Source organism: Stigmatopora argus, chromosome 9 (assembly GCF_051989625.1).
Source record: "Stigmatopora argus isolate UIUO_Sarg chromosome 9, RoL_Sarg_1.0, whole genome shotgun sequence".
NCBI classification, from domain to species: domain Eukaryota; kingdom Metazoa; phylum Chordata; class Actinopteri; order Syngnathiformes; family Syngnathidae; genus Stigmatopora; species Stigmatopora argus.
The window spans coordinates 3,812,164-3,831,757 of record NC_135395.1 but is presented as its reverse complement, the minus strand read 5'-3'; the positions used below and the strand labels follow the sequence as shown (position 1 = coordinate 3,831,757).

General features: G+C 37.6%; 1 protein-coding gene across 3 annotated transcripts in view; it reads right to left on the bottom strand.

Annotated features, from left to right (window-relative positions):
* LOC144082868 (X-linked interleukin-1 receptor accessory protein-like 2) overlaps positions 1-9,847 on the bottom strand; it is a 181,180-nt gene extending 171,333 nt beyond the window's left edge. For all 3 annotated transcript variants that reach the window (XM_077610328.1, XM_077610330.1, XM_077610329.1), the window contains exon 1: positions 9,016-9,847. The gene's annotated coding sequence lies outside the window, so the exon portion shown is untranslated. The remainder of the gene's footprint in view (positions 1-9,015) is intronic.
* Positions 9,848-19,594: the final 9,747 nt, after the last annotated feature.

Sequence of the window (19,594 nt, the reverse complement as noted above, 5' to 3'; positions counted from 1 at the left end):
GTCAAATCCAGCTGAAAACAGCGTTTAATGATTAAATACAAATACTAGTATTTGTATTTAATCATTAAACTAACAAATACTAGTATTTGTATTTAATCATTAAACGCTGTTTGAACGAACGTTCATTCGGCGACCTGTCCGTCTGTCAAACGTCCGTCGGCGAAACGTCTTTAGGCGAATCATCGGGTCACAACATCATCATTGCTCGCTATGGGCACACCAGTATCACACCTGCCACAAGCAGGTGCATGTCAATGTTCCCTCTAATTTTTCATGTAAAACATGCTGTAAAACACGAAAAACATAAGAGTGGACAGGGCTACTGCCACTGGCTGCCGCTTAAACGGCGCCATCATGGGGAAAGGGGTAAAAAAAAACAATAAAAACAAAAAATACTGCGCGCCATATGATTGCTGCTGCGCAGAGAAGACGAGAGTAGTGCGCAATTCAGCACGCACGCAGCTTAGAGGGAACATTGCCCACCGCATCATTTTGTGTGGCCCGGGAAAGTAAATCATGAGTGCCGACTTTCTGTTTTAGGATCAAATTAAAATGGAGTAAAGATGTATATCAAATTTCCTGATTTCCCCCCTTTTAAATGAATAATTGTAATTTTTTAATCATTTTTTTCAGTGTTTTTAGTTCAAAAATCTTTTTGTAAAATCTAAAAATATATTTAAAAAAGCTTAAAATAAACATTGTTTTAGATCTATAAAAAACTGAATATTCAGGGATTTTAATCCAGTTCTTTTAATCCATTTATTAAAAAAATCTAAATAATATATATAAAATGGTCCGGCCCACATGAAATCGAGTTAACATTAACGACCCCGCAAACCAACCCGAGTCTGACACCCCTGTTCTAGAACCTAGAAAAGCTGCTAGTGTCTCTTTTCTCTCAGTTAGTGAGTTTTTCCTGTTGCTGTATCAACAGGACTTGAAATTAGCAGTAGCTTTGATTCAGTAGTACTGAACTCTTCAGATAATACTGTATATAATCATTCCAGTAGTTTCCAGTTTTACTTTTTGGTTGTCAAGTTGCAAATCTGTTTTGCAGTACTATATTGAATATACAATGAAAAATAGAAAAACACATTGAATATAATTATAGTTGCAGCTTTAATGCCACGTTGATTTGCGCACCCATTTAATAATAGTAGTTTGGAGGCGACAGTGACTAAACTTAATTAAAATCAAGCGAAATATCATCAACACTCCCCATCTGTGGAATAAAAAGGCCGGAACACACACACACACACACACACACACACACACACAAATATAATTGCATGACAAAGCTACAAATGTCTGTCCGTCTGCAATTATTAACCAATCGTTATTATTGAGCGTAATGTCTGGAAAAGGTAGACATAAATAAAATGATTGCTTGAAGGCGAGGCTTTAATGCAAACATAATATACATTCATTTTGTGGATTCATAATTGTTATGGGTGAGCTGCAGCATTTGCTAAGTTTTTTTCCTCATCAATCTTGAGATTAGAATCCATATTAAAATTTAAAAAATAAACAGTGTGTTCAAGATCTATTATACTTAATATTTACAATATATTAGAAGTCACATGTCACTTTTTAATTTCACAAATAAAACTTCCAAAAGAAGCCTACTTTATTCTATAACATTTATTTACCCATGGTTTGTCAAAGGAATAACTGCTGAAGCCTTTAAATAACTACAACAGTGTCAGAACTCTAACAACAATTTTAAGGGAGATAATTTATCCCTCATATGCCAAAATCAAGTAATAAGGCAAATTTGTTTACCTTTAATTCAATGAATATCAAACATTGGTTTACTATTTACCTAAGAGGCTCATTTCTGCATGTAATCTGGGACAATCGTGTTTCTTGGACATTTTTAGTCATTTTTGGCAAAGTGTTTGCTATTTTGAAATATTGATTATTGGCAATATTATACATTTAGTCTGTGTTCATTTTAAATAAATAAATAATGTTAATTAAGTCATCCCTAGGTGTCAAGGAGCCTCACATGCAAGTTTTAATTGCAATATGAGCACGTTTTTTTTTTAAACTCTTAGAAGTTCTGAGAGTTCTAATATTTTGGTAACAAAAGTTAAGGTTTTCATTTCCCATACAAATGCAGTATGGAAACATGCAATGTTTCAGAACAGCCATACATTTCACAAATTAATGATTAAAGCAAATTATAGTACATCTCAAGAAAACTAACTATGTAGAGCAGTGGTTCCCAAACTATCTTACCTGACGCCCCCCTTCTTGCTTCCAATAGACCCGCACGCCCCCCCCCCCCCCCCCCCCCCCGCCCTCCCACTTCCTCTTTTGCTCATGTGAACTTATTTTATTTTATTGCATTTATTTCTTAGCATTGTTCAGGAAAACAGATCTCTGTTAATAGAAAACGGGTTGGACCGTTGGAGTGACTGCTATAATCATATTTTGCATGCATTTAATGGCAGATATTTGTTCTTTGATTTTATTATTCTTATAATCTATTTAAACATTTTTTTAGCAGATGACTTCACGCCCCCCTTGAATTCTCTTTACGCCTCCCTAGGGGGCGCGCCCCCCAGTTTGGGAACCACTGATGTAGAGGATGGTTTCCATGCAGAGCATTTTCCTCTTTGTTTTCAATCCTGATTGTGAGTGGCATTTTCCTTTTTAAAGGGAATAAAATCCAACATTTTCCTCTTTGTAGTAAGTCTGGGTTGCTGGTAAAACATGTGTTTCACAGTGAGAACTCCATTGTTACAATGACCAGGCACTCTGATTGTAATGAGTCACACCCGGTGCTCCCAGGTAACCAATAAATGAGAAGGAGAATCCAGGGGTGGTAGAAAGGGAGCCAGGAAGGCAATTTGACAAAACATATTGACCCTGCTCTCATTCAACTGCTTTTATTTTACGCATGGGGAGTCTGCTTTATGTTTATTTGATTCAAGTGAAAATCTAATGCAAAATTAAGAAGCCATGTTGTTTTTTTAACAAATGTGAATCTATACATGGGTGTTGTTCTACCGAAGTAATTTAATCATTTCATTTTACCAAATGATTAGAATATATTTGAATATGGTCCACCAAAAATCTTAAATACAGCCTAATTTGTTTTGCAATTCTCAACTTGACCACTAGATCACTTCACACACACTTACACAATGCCTGTTTTTTATATAATAAATATATATATATATATGTATATATATATGAATATATATATAAATATATATATATATATATGTATATATATATATATATATGTATATATAGATATATGTATATATATAAATATATATATATATATATAAATATATATATATATATTCTGGAAATCAGACCATGAATAACTTCCAGTTATTTTTTTTTTCATGTTTTACATGCAAAATGATTACTATATGTTGTACAATATCATTTTGTTGGTGGTAGTTCTTAACCCATTCCCTGCTAAAGACAGTTATAGACATCAAGTTTCAACTGGGAGTACTGGCGATAGATAATCAATTCAATTTCAGCTGTGTCTTACAGTCAATGTTTGATCTGAGACATCCCCCAGTCAAAATGAAATGGTTCTTTATTGTCGTCAATGGCAACCAATGAGTCAAATACTTTAAAATACAAGTTTCAAAACCTGATCTTTTTTTAAGATCACAATTTCAATATTGGAAAGATTTCACGTTGGCCCTCGTATTTAACTTTTCTGAAAGCAGCCCTCAGAGAAAAAAATGTTTTCATACCCTGATGTAACAGATTGAATTTTTTAATGATGGTATTAATCTCATTCTGCATTGTTTTATTCTCCCTATTTGTTTCAAATAATTAACTAAATGAATCAGTAGTTTTCTATAAAAATATTTAAAGTAAATAAGTACGGACTCCACGCTTAATATAAACTCAAATTCACAAGAAACACCATGTAATGGAAACTGTTTAAGTAGTCTTAAACAATGCTGTTTTCAAAAAACAAACTCAACTGCTCATGTACTTTAAAGCTACTTACATGCTTTTTTGTCAGCGTAATGTAGTCGAATGAATGTAAAAATATGTCAAATCGTTTTGGCAAGACGCTGATCTTTGCCATATTACGGCTGCTGTTTTAGCAAGCTTGAACTGCACTGTTGTTGCTGTGTACACTATTACTCTATTTGATCACAATCCATAGGGACGAGCCTGTCAGAAAATGTTACTTCAACAAAGCAGAGGCTACAGACACTGGTAGATTTGCTGAGGGGTGTACTAGAGAGCCACAGTGATGAATAGGAGGGGGCGAGGAGTTAAAGGAGAGGGCATATGTTTCTATTTCATATACAAACTGCTACCAATTTCATTTATGGATTGAGTGAAAGAAAAAACAACTGACAACTGATAAGAACTAAAATTGGATAGAATAGTGATTATTTTATGAAAACATTTAACATCATCCCACAGAGAGTTTTGACTTGTTTTAAATCTCCTGTAACTCATTGAATACCATTTTTGGGCAGGATGACCAATTTATTTGAACTAAGAGAGACAAATTAATTTGTTCATTCACCCCTTCCAGTTCAAATGAATTGGTCATCTTGAGCCATCAATGGCAATGAAAAATGAGTATTCCCAGCCAATCTTCTTGGTTTAAATGATTCAAATGTTTATCTTTGTCAGTGGCAGGCAATGAGTTAATTTTGGGACACTTTCCTGTTAATGTTAGGGTACTAAATGATCATCTGGGATTATTTCCTAAGCATTTTGGGGCCTTTCAATGTCACTTCCTGTGTATTTTGGATGAACTTGACATTCATTCATTCGTCAATGACGCTGAAAATGTGTGTTCACAGCCAATACTCCCATCTATAATTAAGTGGATGTCTGTCTTTGTCTGTATCAAGCAATGATTTAATTTTGGAACACATTTATGTTCATTTTAGAGTGTTAACAGTTACTTCCCCTTTACTTTGAGTCACTTCTTACACATTTTGGCTGTATAAGTTACTGTGTATTTTGAATAACTTTATTTTTGGGCATTGGCAGGTTACATCCTGTTCATTTCTAAATCAAGTTGATAAAAACCTTTTTTGTGGCAGTTGGATCTGCCATTGGCAATGAATGTGAATAGGCATTGGGAGGTTTTTGTAAAAAAAAAAATTAAAACTGACAATTTTTTTTTTTGCCAAAAACTAGCAGATGACTTTGTGCGCCTTGATTTTGTGAATATTTTTTCTTTTTATTATTAATGTGTGAATTGGTCAAAAACTGTAGAAAATGTAACATTTTGAAATTTATGTTACAGTATATTGTTTGATTTTGATAAGATAAACTATTTACAAGTGCCTTGGTAGGACAATGTTGTTCCTTATCTACATTGATTTTGGGAGTGTCTACAGGCAAATGGCTTTCACTGTGCGTAGATGAGTACACTTTCCATCTTAAGAATGGACATTGAAATAGCCACCAGCAAGATAAAATCTTTTAGTGTTCCCCTCCGTTGCCAAGGTTTTAGAAACGTCTCTAACCTACAGGAAAAAAAAGTCCTCCCAGTCAGATACCCAATCACATTTAGGCACAAAAAGAGGCATGTGACCAAAATCGCTAATACAAGGACAGTTGATAGTTGCAATCTAAACACTGTGACCGCTAAGAAGGCTAACACTGCCTGGGGTTTCTTCTACTGTTGGATTGCCACGAGTAAGAAAAAGCATTGAATCTGGACAGCATTAAATGACACCTCCACCCTCTGTTAATGGTGCCTATACAGCTATATTGTCTGTAGTCCCGCAACACAACCAAAAGTATATCTTATCATCACTGGCAATGATGAAAGGCAAATAAAAATATCATTAACAGTGAATCAGCTCTTCAGAATAATCAACCTTCAAGTGAAGGATCCTCATCCGAACCCTTTGTCAGCACACAGCCACCCTTCTGACAGAGAATATACTGAATCACCAAGTCCTTATCAGCTGCAGGGCTCCATTCTGAACTCAGCTTGTCCTCCACAACACTGTGAATTGACCTACAGGCGCCATAACACTTCCTAAGAATGTTATTATCATTTGCTGCAGGAACAGATTTAGAAGTGGCTCAGAACTTCTGGCTTTTTTTGTTGCAACAGTAGCAGAACCATAGCAATCAAGTACTGTATGTTCACAAATGTTAATTACAATGAACTGGAGTATTGTGCCAAAGTTAAATACTAGAATAGAATGATGCGTGAATTTTGTTCAACGTATATGCAACGGAATACTCGACAATGAGAAATATTGGGCCTATTTTCCATTAATTTTCAAAATCAGGGTCAGAAGTCTGTTATTTGAATTAAAGTTGGTTGGTGGGGACTTTTGGAAGGCAAACGTGCTCCATGGTGTCTTTTGACATTTTTTCGAATGTTATGATGTTGAAACTCCTCATATTTTAAATAATCTTAATGCAGGTTCTCATTTTATTTGATTTTAATTGTATTTGCACATTTTGGAAAGCATCACACAGACAAAAATCTTTTTTTTTTACATTTCCTCTTTGTCTCCACTTTTGTTGGAAGGCTCCTGTGTGTTTCATGAGCTCAGAGATTTAAAAAAAATATTTTTCTAAATCAATGTGTTTTGAAAATATCCGTGTGTGCGCTATTACAATATGTGCTTGATTTAAGGGGTCTAAAAAATCACTTAACCATAAGAGCAAATGCTAATAACCTTCCTGTGGTAAGATAAAGAAGCATTGATCAAGTCTCCATGCGTGAAACAAAATGTCAGTTTCCCATGAGACAATCATCAAACTAGCGTATTGTATGTCATTAATTTTACCAAATACAACTTGAAACTATTGTAACTTATGTGTATTATTTCAAAATTAAAAATGAGAGGTTTAGAGAATTATGAATACGTGATTTCTCACAGTGTTCAATGGAGAAATAATGAAGGGCACCTTATTTAAACAAATACTGATAGAATGAACTGAGGCAGGCTAAATGACATCTTCGGTATACACTGATTTATATTTACCTAGGGGGTGATGTTCAGGACCATTGCATTAGACAAAAGCCACCAAGTGGCAACCAAATGTATATATTTTAAAGCTAATGCATATGGTAATAGGAAGTGTGAAATGATCCCAATTCTCTCTGCCTTTGAAACACTTTCCTTCTGGCAAGTGCTGACTACTCTGCTGTAATAGGCTATGTGGAAAAATAATTATCACAAAATAGCAAAGAGTCAGCGACTAAGAAGGATTTTTAAATATTCCAATGCTGTAAAAAAGAGCCAAGACAATTATTGCTTACTTTTGTAATTTTATTATATAATATTTCAATTTTAAAAATATTGTATGCTTTCATCAAAACAAAGAGACTTTGACCGATGGGTAAATATGAACTGTAGGATTTTTCTTTTATCTTGCCAAAATATGATCTGGAGTTCATGAATTTAACCCCCAGTGAGGGTGAAGATTGAGGTTGAAGACTTGCGGGAGGATTGGCCGACGGGAAGTAAGAAAACAACCTGTGGGTCATTTCCAAAGAACAGAGCATCAAACCTCCAACTATTGACTTTAGTTACTTCCATCAAATCATGCTGTGCCCAAGACAACTATTTGTGACCTACAATGTTGTCTGGGTCCACCATTTATCCAGTATTTAGCCTTTTTGACCCTTTACTGTCCTTCGGTGCCCACCTCCGTCTTGTTCAGGCCACTATGAGAATCTCTCGGGCAGTCTTCAAATACATCAATTTGTTTCATACATTTTGCTCTCTTGTCTCTCCACTGTAGCACAATTCACAATGTACAGTGTTCGCTTTGTTTCTTATTTTTTAATGCCTCTTCAATCTGTATGTCTTTCATCCATAATGTAGTTTCCTACTGTTTCTACAAACCTTTAATCAGCACCATTCTAAGATAAGCAATTAACATTAAGTTCTACATCCCTGAAGTGATTTACATTTCAAATTTGACTTCACTTTCCATCTGCAAAGGTTCAAAAGGAAGGGTAAAAAAGGATGGACGGATAGACGGATAGATGAACAGATAGAGGGATGGATAGATGGATAGAGGGATAGATTGATAGACAGACTGACAGATAGATAGAACGTCTTAATTCATAAGCATTCCTCATAAAAACGTGTATACCATTGCATGACCAACACACACTGTTTTCTGAACGGAACCTCCCTCTAATGCTCATACAGAAAAGAAGATGGTGGGGAGGAGGACGGAAAGGGAAAACACCTGCTGGGCTATAGAGCACTCAGACAAACAGTGTCTGTATTTGGACGACTTGAACAAATGACAAAATTATACAGAGAATCCCCTAAAAGATGTTTTGTCCTCCTTGCTGCTTGACTGAATGTAGAACAGCCTAAAAATATACTACTAATTTCTATATTCTGAAGCCAATAAGTGTACATTGCAAAAGCTCCAATAGAAGAGTACAACAATATCAATTTAAAACATTATTTGTAGTTTAGCACGTTCATTGATTTCTACATAGTTTGTAGCAGCGCACAATTGCACTGCTACAAACTGAAAGATAAGACGATGTGTTCGTAAAGGCCCGATATTAGGAAGAACCTGATGATGTACTGCAGTAGCCAGGTTGGAAAACACGCAAAAATGCATCAACTTTATATTACAATACGTATTTGACATTGTCAGCTATACCATACAATTGCATTAGTTGTTCTTAAACCGCAAATGTATGCCTAAAATTGTGACCTTTACCTTTCAGCAAGTGCAGGACACTAATGCAGGAATTTAAGAGGAACACAAGTATACTTGCATGACTTTCAGGAGTGGGTGTGCAGGTGTGTGGGTGTGGGTGGGGGGGGGGGGGGGGGGGGGGGGGGGGTTAAACGTAAAGCACCGAATACTTATTTATAAAATATATTTGTGTTGGCTTCCATGCAATGCACACACGCAAACTGTCTCTGCAATGCATGCATGCCCACTTTACCGGCCATGACGCACACATCCGCGCGCCCCCAACACATAAACTTGCCAAGTAGCCCCCCCACACACGAAAGCCACGCGTAAAATTGCTCCTTGACAGCATCTTACCTGCAAGTCCGGCGTCCAAAAAAAAACCGTCAATGTTATGGAGGTAACGAGGACAATCACATATAAAAATAATCCAACCTCTCCTCTCTTTTCAACGCTGCAGTCAAGCGTTTCTCCTTCCAGACGCTCGCTTTCCTCTGACCAAAAAAAAGCGAACTTTCTAGGTTCAAAATATAGGGGTTCAAAATGAATAAAGCCTCATGCAATCTTCCCTTGGATCCGTCTGTGTCCGCGCATTACCATGTAGCCGTCCGTCCACTTTTACGCATCCAAAATGCATTCAGTGTGAGGCGTACACAAATAAAAAAAAATCAATGTCCATACAGAGCAATGAAGCTAGGGATTTTCGCAATATAGAACTTTGAGTCAATCATTCTCCATGCGTATTTTTTTACCACGTCCTTAGAGTCAAGTGATAATTGACTGCCAATAAATTGGGCAATTTATTATAAGAGTCGTCTTCAATTCTGTCCGTAACATCCCAAACATGCCAAAATGAAATCCTGGTGAAAAGTGGCGTTTCATGCAAACGTGCGCCTCCCAATGTATATTCCAAAAACACGTTCAACCATGTCCACCTCCAAGTTTTCTGCTTTAGACGATTTGTCCGCTTTTTCTACCATTTTCTTCCAAATTCCTCCAAGAAGCGCATCTGAAACCCCCGATTAGCAGTCTTCTGCCCTTCACTGGATTGGGCGCTCTTTTGCAAGGAAAAAAAAATGTTAACAAGCCTCGAGTCACATCTTTTGTCCTGATGATGCTGAGAGATTTTGAGAGGATGGATGTCTTCGCTTCCGACCACACAACAGACCTCTTCCAGTGACTATGTGACAGATCAACTCCACTTTTCCCAGTGAAGGAATGTGCCGCCCCCTCTTTCTCCTCACCTCCTCCTCATCATCATCTCTCTCCTCCTTTTGCCAATCCTAAATAACTTCAACTCCGCAGAAAGGCACCATGAAATAAGAATTTAAATGTGACATTTTATGTTCACTGCAACCGAATTGTTTTTATGAATACTTTAAAAGATAGGGCATCCCTACCCACAACAAACCGACTGATAGGGATTGCTAGGGTTTTGCATTGTTGTTTTTTTCCCAAACGCTTTTTTACACGTAAAATTATTATTCATCATTTTGACCTCAAACGTTGCAGAGCAACTTAGAGGAGAGAGGAGATGCTTTTTGTACGTGGGTTGTAGGAGGAAAAAGTGCCATTGTGCTGCCCCCTTTTGGTTGCAAAACGTTATAAACCCGTGAGGGACCATTACTGTATAAAGAATAACTGCTTCAAATCAGTTGTTTTAACAGACCATGCAAACAAGGCTTTATAGTGGTTGACAGATGGTTGACACTCTAAATGACTGCCCCTTGAACTCCCCCCATCCCTTCATTTGGTTTTACAATACTTTATTAGACAATTCTATATTCTTTGGACCACATAGTCAACTGTGGCCCACAAAAGCAATGAAGCAGGCAACAGCTGAAAAGGCAGGCTGGTCAAGGCTGCAGAGCTCCTCAGTATTTCAGTAAAGCAACTTGGAAAAGGCAGCATTACATTGCCATATCTTTCCAAGCAAACCATGCAAATCTAATGGGCGATACACCGTTATAAAATAGATTAGAGTTTCCCACCCGACATGCCAACAAACTCTCTCTCTATCTCTCTTCCTCCCTCAATCCCCCCTCTCTCTCACTCTCTCGCTCTCTGTCTCTCGCCCTCCTTCACTCCATCTCTCTCTCCTCTCTTCCCCTTTTTCTCCCTCTCCCCCGCTCCCCTTCTCCCCCTCTCCCTCTCTCCCTCTACCTCTTTATCTCTCCCTCTCCTTCTCTATCTCTCCCTCTCTATCTCTCCCTCTCTATCTCTCCCTCCCTCCATCTCTATCTTTATCTCCTCTCTCTCGTCCCTCTCTCTCTCCCTCTCTCCCTCCATCTCTCTCCCCCCCTTTCTCTCCCTCCCACCATTTCTCTCTCCTCCCTCCCTCTCTCTCCCTCTCCCTCTCTCCTTCCCTCTCCATCTCCCTCCATCCCTTGTCCCTCCCCCCTCTCTCTCTCTCTCTCTCTCTCTCCCTCCCTCCCTCTCTCTCCCTCTCTCCCTCCCTCTCCCTCTACATCCCCTGTCCCTCCCCTCTCCGTCTCCCTCCCTCCCTCTCTCTCTCTCTCTCTCTCTCTCTCTCTCTCTCTCTCTCTCTCTCTGTGTCTCTCTCTCTCCCTCTCTCTCTCTCCCCCTCTCTCTCTCTCTGTCTCTCTCTCTCTCTCTCTCTTTCTCTCTCTCTCTCTTAATTTCTCTCTCTCACTCTCTCTCTCTCTCGCTATCTCTCTCTCTCTCTGTCTGTCTCTCTCTCTCAATCTCTCTCTCTCACTCGCTCTCCCTCTCCCTTTCCCTCCCCCTCTCCATCTCCCTCTCCATCTCCCCCCGTCTCTCTCTATCTCTCCCTGTCTCTCTCTCTATTCCCCCCACTCTGTCTGATAGGTACTTCTAGCCTCGCTAGGTCGAACATAAGCATTTTGGTAGGCATCACATTTTCTATAATATCAATGACAACAAGTGGAAAGCTGTTTTGTTCCTTCTACTGCATATGTAGTTAATGTGAATTTTCTACATGTCTGTGGCATAAGTATAAGTATAAATATATATTTATATATATATATATATATATATATATATATATATATATATATATATATATATATATATATATATATATATATTTGCTAATTGTTTAAGCAAACAATTAGTTTGCTTAAAATGGAGAAAAAATGTTGATAGAGTTCAATATATATATATATATATATATATATATATATATATATATATATATATATATATAGATATAGATATATATATATATATATATATATATATATATATATATATATATATATATATATTGAAATCTATCAACATTTTTTCTCCATTTTAAGCAAACTAATTCAGCAAAATTGACTACTTTCCCGCAGCATCCAAGATCATCGCTCATGATTGTTAAATCACTGATGCAGAAAATCCTGAAAATATATCAGGTTTGGGAGATAAACATTAAGGGACTATGTGGGAAAACAATTGTATGAATCAGAGGCCTGAGGCTGAGAGTGACATTGTAATCATCAACATAATGCTTGTGAACTATTTTACACAAATAATTAGAATTTTTAAGTCACCTGTGGTTATTATGAACTCCTTTTTTAATGGTGCCGACTTATCGTCTGTCTTGCTAAACAGGGTACGCAGTGTGACAATATTCTTTTTTTTTCTCTGTTGCCAGCGGGCATTTAAATATTTGGGTACTCATGGTTTTCAGTTATGGTGTTTACACCAGACCACAGTCTGCCAGTGTGGCCACTGCAATGAAATAAAATTACTGTGAGATGATGATAAACTGCTCATAAAAGTGTTTACTCCCAAATCATTTGCCCTAAATTATCGATTTGCCCGTGCCCATATCAATTACACCACGATCACATTGTTTTATATACAACAGCAACGTGGTTTGGCCAGCTTTTGACTACCAAGAGGCTCACACAATAAGAACAATAAAATAAAAATAAAACACGTGGTTCAATGATTGACAGCTAGGCGGCCCGTTGGCCTCACAGTTCTGGGGCTGAACGTTCCATCTCAGGTTGGTCCTCATGTGTGGAGTTAACATGTTCTCCCCGGGCTTGCATGGGTTTCATCTAGGCTGCTTGAACACTCTAAATTGCCCCTAGTTGTGAGTGTGAGGGTGAATGGTTGTCCGTCTCCTTGTGCTCTGTGATTGGCTGGCCATCACCACCCCGCCTGGTGCTCGTAGTTAGCTGGAATACATTCCAAAAATAATAAAAAGTAATTAAAAAAATGAAAGAATGATTGACAGCTGCAGCAAGTTATAGCCAGTGCAGATGATTGAGGATGTCAATTCAAAAGTGAAAACTCTTGAACAGATGGCTAAATAGATGTAAAAGGTCACTGTCAATACTGCCTGCCCTTTTCTTCACCCTGGTATCATGCTGTTCCTCGAAAGAGTCTACCAGACAGGCCAAGTACTCAATGATGCAGAAAACATTTTGGATCTGGTCCTGGGAACCCGAGGAAGCAGAGACAATCCAAACGGAAAGAGACAGTTGTCAAATTATAACGGGGGATCATAACATTTCAAAAAACATGCATGGTAGGCTGATTGGACACTATAAATTGCCCAGAGGTATGGGTGTGAGTGTACATGGTTGTCTGTGCCCTACGAGTCGTACAGTGTTTGTAAGGTTTTTTTGGGGTTTGTAAGGGGAATCATAATCATTTATAAGGGCAGTTATCGGCAGAGGTTGACAGGTATGTGAATATGTTTACTAATCTGCTAATTCCCTTCACTTGATTGTGTAGGTGCAGTGTGATAGTGTCTTGTTAGTCTCCTGTCTAAAAGGTCAATATTTTTGTTAGTCTCAATAGTGCCAGTCCATTCATTTCCTCATCAACATCCTCTTCAAAATAACTAGTATAACATACGGTATTTTCCTGAAGTTGCTGATGATTAATTTTTCCCTTCAGAGAAGCGAATTTTTGCTAGCAATTAATGTTTCAGCCATTCTGAGAACTTACTATTCACTCATCTTAAGGCTGTCTTCTCCCAAATTGCTGCTGTCACAGTGGAGAATTTTTTGCAATATACCTCAGGATTAACTGTTGTTTCTAGCCCTCAACTCTTTCACTGCTATTGACAATTGTAGACCTCAAATCCATTTCAACCGTAAAGGCTCACATTGAGTGATCCTATTTGACTGCCATTGACAGCAATAGACTTCCAATCCAGTTTGATTGAGCAGCATTAAAAAATGAATGAATGAATGAATAAATGAATATACATCATTCATTCGCTTCCACCCTCCCAGTCAATTGGATCTGCCTTTTACTGACATAATGACAGCAAATGAGTTAAAATGTAAAAAAGAATAAATACATTTTGGCTGCCTTGTGGTGTTTTTTAGTGCATGTGCAAAGTAGATGCCGGTAAAATATTATTTTCTATTAAACCCAACATTCCAACTGCTAACCTTTTCTTGCCTCATTTTAAAATGACTAAATCTTACGATCTGGCAAATTGACTGTCTTTTGTATTCTTCTTAATTTGTTAAACTGCTATTCGAACCAATCAACCACCCACCATCCTTTTGAATATAAATCTGTCTGAATCATTTTGTGTGGATTTATTTGTTATGGAGGATAAAGTGAAGATTTTTCAGTCACAGATAGAATGAAGACAAGAAATTGGTGATGCAGAACAAGAAACAGAGGACTTAAAACAGGCCATAAGCAGACATGTGAAAGGGGGCTTAATTGCCTTCGTCTGTGGTTAACATTTTGTTTTCCCTCACTTGCTTTGACACATGCACACTCATTGCTGTTTTTAATTCTAATTAGCACTAAGAGAACTCTGCAAGCTATTTAGAGAGTAGAGGGCGCTTTGGACAATCAAAATGACACACACATTCGAGTATCTGAACACATAAATCAGTTGTTTGGTATTGGATATTTGTTAATTGAACACCTCTGAAAAGCAGGTCAAACTTACTTGTCTCATTTTAAAATGAGAAATCTTACGATCTGGCAAGCAAGTCAAACTTACTTGCTTCTGTCAAGATAAAGTATTCCTTTGGCATTAAATTGAAAATGAGCCTCATTGACTTGTTAATATACGTATCATTTGGCATTGGGCTGGCATCATACTTGGCAATCATGGAGGTCTTGATTTCCCAGAGGTTATATCTTTATCATAATACCAATTAAAGATCATGCCTACACCAAATGCAAAAACAAATTCCACTGATGAATACAAGTCAACTATCAAACATGCTGTCCTCAGCATTGAATTAACACCTTCATTTACATAGTAAAGGCAACACAACAGACTGCTTTGTGACTTTAAACTGTTGAAATGATGATTACATCACACTATCAGAATCATTGGTATCAGATTCATAATTGATCATAAAATGTAATCTGATGTCTTGAAACATAGCCACGTACCGAGCTGAACATACCAGTGAACATGCCCTTCTAAATACACTGTTTTCCCCCCCAAAAAAAATCTGCTATATTTAATTACTACACTTTGGACAAAAGGGCTCTCAGAATACCAATGATCAACAGTTTTTAGCTTGCACAAAGGTGGAAATAGTCATTGAAGTATTTCTAAAAGCATTGACGCTCAAATCATTGAGACAGATTTTAACGCTGTTTCTGCTCTCCCTTGTGTCTGGCTTATAAAGCTTTTGCAATGAAAATAAAGCATAATGCCCACTGAGCGCAGAAAAAAAAATCCTACAATGTCGTCTAAAGACTGAGAGACATATCTGGGACATGCTAACATCTCTGTTTTCGTAAGCATTAAACATTGTGTTTCGGATTTTAGATGCTCCTATTGATTCTAAGCAAACAAACACACAAAAAAAGAGTCACTGCCTCTGGTGTGACATTTTCAAGAAAGAGAAGGAATGTCACCATTGGTGAATTTCTTTTACACAGGTTTAAAGTCATCTACCTTCTTTTATTGGCAAATGTAGCGGTGTCAGGAAAAGGTGGCAAAAAGATTTCGAGAGGATTATAAAAAAATATAGCAGCCTGGCAGATAAGTGGTTAGCACGTCAGCTTCACAGTTCTGGGGTCCCGGGTTCGAATCCAGGCCGGTACTCATGTGTGGAGTTTCCATATGCTGCCTGGGCTTGTGTGGGTTTTCTCCAGGTACTTCGGTTTCCTCTCACATTACAAAGCATACCATGAATGGTTGTTCCTTCTCCTCGTGACCTTCGATTGGCTGGCCACAAATTCAGGGTGTCCCCCGCAACCCTTGTGAAGATAAAGGGTTCAGAAAATGAATGAATGAAATATAAATATTTAAAATTATATACCCAAGAGAACAGAATGGGTAATAATAAAAAACAGCAAACGCGAGGATTGGGAAACTCAGTCAGGTCTGGAAACTAAACAATAAGTAATGTCTGCAGGATAACACAAAACAACTAAAACTCGTTTTGTCCGCTGATTCTTTCCCAATCTAAACTTAAACATTTTCATTCGAGAGTGATAATAAAAAGGTGATATCATAGGTAGCTTTCACTCATTGGCAGTTTTTTCTGCAGCAACATAAGCATTAGAGCAAGTTTGAAAGCGTGACAAAGCCAAATAATAAAAGGATCTCTAATATTACTTTCATATCTAAATCATATTTTTTTTGTCTTATTTTACAAATTTTAAACCTGTGTTTTTCACATTTGTTGGAAATTGACCCTAACTTAAATCTTTTGCTGATATCTGAGACTCTCAATTGGTATTTGGCATCTTCTTGATGCTGATTAGATGAGGCATCCAATCATCAGCATCAGATACTGCAGGTATGCTATTTTGCCATCACGAGCCCACCAAGCACCTATAAAATATACTTTATCTCATCTACTGGTCTACCATGTCCGTTCCACTCAGTTTTGATCCTCGCCTAACAAAGGAATGAGCACAATGCAATATGACTGCAAAAAGACACTGCATAGGCAGTTGCGTATTAAACCAAAAAACAAAGCAATAAATTGTATTAGTATTTTGTTTGTTTGTTTGGCTGTACAAAATGGCTGGTTACTGTACTTTTTATTATTTTAAGAAGTAGGTCAGCTATGATCATGAAAGATCTGAACATTTCACCGTGGCCATATTTTGATCTCAGTTGAGAAAAAACAGAGCTAAAGGATATCTGACTCTCTCTGATACACATAGGAGTCATAAATCACGTTGATCCATTTAGAGAGAAGACTATTTGGGGGACACATTACAATGAAACAGAAATTAGATTTAGGAATTATTCTTAAAAGATAAGAGAAAGTGTATGCTGGTCTGCCTTCCCCGACTTCATCACTGTTGATAGCCACTATTGATCAACTGATGTTCCTTTTGTCACATTTTGTCTTCTCATACTGCTCTGCCATATAATATTGAAGTAATTTGGAGATACTTTTTTTCTTCATAGCCTTAAAATGTAAAAAAAAAATAGATCAAGTATGTCCACATTTTTTTGCCCTGAAAAAAAACATGGGCCAACTTGAAATCATTCCACTTTTGTTAGAATATCTGAATCAGGGAAAAACAAACTAATAAAAAATTAAAATGTATTTTAAGAATGAACTCATGGGCAAAGCGGCACAGGTCGCCGGGGTGCTGGAGCCTTTCCTGATCATCCTGAATTGGTTGCCAGCCAATCGCAGGGCACAATGAGACGATAACCCATCCATGCCACACTCATACCTAGGGACAATTTAAAGCGTTCAACTAGCCTACTATGCACTTTTATGGGATGTGGGAGGAAATCAGACTAACCGGCAAAAACCCACGCAGTTCGGAGGAGGAAAAGTCCAATACGTTTGGTTCCATTCACTCATGTTTTATCGAGGTTGTTGTAAGTATTATTTTTGTTATTGCCTTCCTCACCGTTACAAAGTATGTTTTAACAACTGCCAGTTTTTTTATCTACCCATTATCCCGATTATTACTTAGTACACCAGTAGTTTGCTTTTGCTATTTCCAAACGGTTATACTGTAGTTGCAAGTACCAATGTTTATGCTGAGAAACTTTGTAACATTATACCAACCCAGCCTGCAGTGCTTATGCTCTTTAGGGCTTTGGGGGTGCTAGAGACTATCCATCTTGTACAAAATAAATACTGAATACAAAACATTTGCGAATACGATGTGGTCTTACACTTTCAAAATGTCCTTCATAGATACGGCAACATGTTGTAGAGGCAATTTTCCCATTGTTAAAGCAATCCATCTTTTTTTCTGAAGCAATACCACGCTTCATAGAAAGAAAAACACTGTGTGTTGTGAATTGCAATTGAAGTATAGTTGAAATTGGTGATGGACTGCCTCTGTTGTTATTTCCTACCCAATTTTTCTTTTTCAATATATTTTCCTTCTTTGTATTTCCGTATATAACTACAGAAAGATCAGTCTTTGACTGCCCAGTTCTGCTTTTAGAGCCATGCTAGAGGCCGAAGTAAAAGATGGATGAATATAAAGAAAAGTAAAATAGAAAATGCATGACAGAGCAAAGTGAGCTGAAAGCTAAAACAGCAAGTTGCCCTGCCGGACAGCTGAGCTTGCAATGAATATAGAAAAACAGCAATGCAGCAGAAAGTAGATGAAGTACATACTGTAGTGGAAGTTGAAATTAGTTTAGGGAGAAAGAAAGGTGTGGATGAATGTTTGAGAAGGGTGTTTACCTGAAGATTATTAATTAATTAATTAATTAGATTCTAAAAGATATCTTAGTTGCAAACATCACCAATTTTTCTTCAACGCAACACTGACCTGTGTGACATGCACTGCATAAACAAAGTTAACACCAACAGCTGTGATTTCTCCCTGTGACCCATAGGTAGTTTGGGTACACGGTCGATTGGTCGGCGGTCTTTTCGTCGCCCATCTTTTGGTCACCGATCTTTTGGTCGCCGATCTTTTGGTCGCCGATCTTTTGGTCGCCGATCTTTTGGTCGCCGATCTTTTGGTCGCCGATCTTTTGGTCGCCAGTCTTTTGGTCGCCCGGAAGGTTATTGATAATTTCCATTTAAATCGTTGCTCAAATTCCCTAAATACAAACTGCGAATTACTATTTACTCATACTTAATGCCCTAGTAATTATTAGGCTAAAGAAAAGCTCGAAATTTCCCGTACTTTTATTGTTTTTTTCTGGAGAACTTGTTAAGACCCTGACTGATGTCCCTTCCTAAGGGGACAACTCATGTACATACAAACTCTTATACACTCACAACCATTGATGCGTAGACCGTGTTGTTTTACCTTGTTTTGTCGCCGGTCTTTTGGTTGTCGGTCTTTTGGTCGCCCGTTGTTGCGGTCTGGGCGACCAAAAGACCGCAACCAAAAGACCGGCGACCAAAAGACGGCGACCAAAAGACCGGCGACCAATCGACCGCACACGGGTAGTTTGGGGGACCTTAGAACAGGTTAGGGCTTTTACATGAAAAATGTGTCTCTAATGACAAAAAAATTCAAGTTACAAAACCACTTCTGTGACCAATTAATTTGTAAGTAGAGGTGCCAACATAAATAAGGCGCACAAAATGCTATATTTAGGTTTATTTATTGAACGCAGAATTAGATTCAATGCTATTCATTGAGCATTATTTAAATAGAAAGAAAACTAATCCTCCTAAGTCAATGCAAATTGCGTTATTGCGTGTCTGTCTTAAATGTTGACAGTGGACTTTTGTTTTAAGACTAAGCGGAACTCATGTATCACAGAAGTTCTCTAATTCCCATGTAAAAATGAAGGCATGCTCTTGAAAATATTGTTGTTTGTATGTATACATATCAGAACATCTCTTTATTCATCTCTGAGGAATCTTGACTAAGCATGCACCCAACACACTGGTTTAGCCGTGAAAAGCAAAGTGAAAAAAAGGATTGGTAAGAAAACTCAGATACATGTGTTTTACGCTTTGAATTATGCAAATTAATCCTTTCATATGTTGATTCATAATACACAGCATTTCGTTCCCCAATTGAAAGAGTCAAAGTTGACGTCACCCACTAAAAATATCCT